Genomic DNA, 1969 nt, shown 5'->3' on the forward strand with positions numbered 1-1969 from the left:
CGGTAGGTTGTTGTCTTCTTCATTTTTATCATTGTACGTAGGCTCATCTGTTGCAGAGCCCGGTGTGGGCGGGGCTTATGAGCACACACACAAGTGTGTTTTATTAAAATCGCACACTTGCGTCGTGATGTAATGATGACATCACGATTAGATTAATCGTGCGGCCCTAATTATAAAGTAAAAAGATATCAAATCTACCTTTGAAGTTTTCACTTATTCCCACAATGATGACGCAAAAACAAAAACGCCCAAGAACACGACAAGTTTTTAGAAAAGCTGCAGCAACAATCACTAAAGAGGCCCTCGAGATCCTGGAGGGCCCGAGTGTTAAACACAGACTGATCACAGGTCAAAGGTCACAGACTCACCTCATGAGGAACTTGAGGTCCCACAGGATGCTGTAGGCCACCGTCTGCAGAGCAGGAGGCAAGAGGCATCAGCACACAGAGTACACACAGAGTACACACAGAGAGTACACACAGTACACACAGAGTACACACAGAGTACACACAGTACACACAGAGAGTACACACAGAGAGTACACACAGTACACAGAGTACACACAGAGTACACACAGAGAGTACACACAGAGAGTACACACAGTACACAGAGTACACACAGAGTACACACAGTACACAGAGTACACACAGTACACAGAGTACACACAGAGTACACACAGAGAGTACACACACACAAAGTACACACAGTACACACACACAGAATACACACAGTACACACACAAAGTACACACAGAGTACACACACAGTACACACAGAGTATACTGCACAGAGTACACACACAGTACACACAGAGTATACTGCACACAGTACACACAGTACACACACAGTACACACAGAGTATACTGCACACAGTACACACACAGTACACACAGAGTATACTGCACACAGTACACACACAGTACACACAGAGTATACTGCACACAGTACACACAGTACACACAGAGTATACTGCACACAGTACACACAGTACACACAGAGTATACTGCACACAGTACACACAAAGTACACACAGTACACACACAGTACACACAGAGAGTATACTGCACACAGTACACACACAGTGTACACACAGTACACACAGTATACACACAGAGTACACACACACAGAACACACAGAGTACACACAGAGAGTACACACAGAGTACACACAGTACACACAGAGAGTACACACAGAGTACACACAGTACACACAGAGAGTACACACAGTACACACACAGTACACACAGAGAGTACACACAGAGTACACACAGAGAGTACACACAGAGAGTACACACAGAGAGTACACACAGAGAGTACACACAGTACAGAAGAAATAAACACAGTACGTGACTGCGCTCTCCAACTTTCGGGCAGTACATTTATTAAAACGACAGCGCAGGCTTTACGGCGCCAACACGACTCTTCAGCGAGCTACAGGTGCTGGTCATAAAATTAGAATATCCTCAAAAAGTTGATTTATTTCAGTAATTCCATTCAAAAAGTGAAACTTGTATAATGTATACATACATTCCACACAGACTGATATATTTCAAGTGTTCATTCCTTTTAATTTTGATGATTATAACTGACAACTAATGAAAACCCAAAATCAGTATCTCAGAAAATTTGAATATTGTGAAAAGGTTCAATATTGAAGACACCTGGTGCCACACTCTAATCAGCTAATTAACACAAAACACCTGCAAAGGCCTTTAAATGGTCTCTCAGTCTAGTTCTACACAATCATGGGGAAGACTGCTGACTTGACAGCTGTCCAAAAGACGACCATTGACACCTTGCACAAGGAGGGCAAGACACAAAAGGTCATCGCTAAAGAGGCTGGCTGTTCACAGAGCTCTGTGTCCAAGCACATTAATAGAGAGGCGAAGGGAAGGCAAAGATGTGGTAGAAAAAAGTGTACCAGCAATAGGGATAACCGCTCCATGGAGAGGATTGTGAAACAAACCCCA

At 43.4% G+C, this 1969-nt stretch overlaps 1 protein-coding gene across 1 annotated transcript in view; it reads right to left on the reverse strand.

Moving 5' to 3' along the window:
• The window catches only part of LOC123960211 (surfeit locus protein 4-like), an 8213-nt gene that overhangs the window by 5415 nt on the left and 829 nt on the right, over positions 1–1969 (reverse strand). The gene's annotated exons all lie outside the window — the stretch shown is intronic.

This window comes from Micropterus dolomieu, linkage group LG21, assembly GCF_021292245.1.
Source record: "Micropterus dolomieu isolate WLL.071019.BEF.003 ecotype Adirondacks linkage group LG21, ASM2129224v1, whole genome shotgun sequence".
In the NCBI taxonomy this organism is placed as follows: domain Eukaryota; kingdom Metazoa; phylum Chordata; class Actinopteri; order Centrarchiformes; family Centrarchidae; genus Micropterus; species Micropterus dolomieu.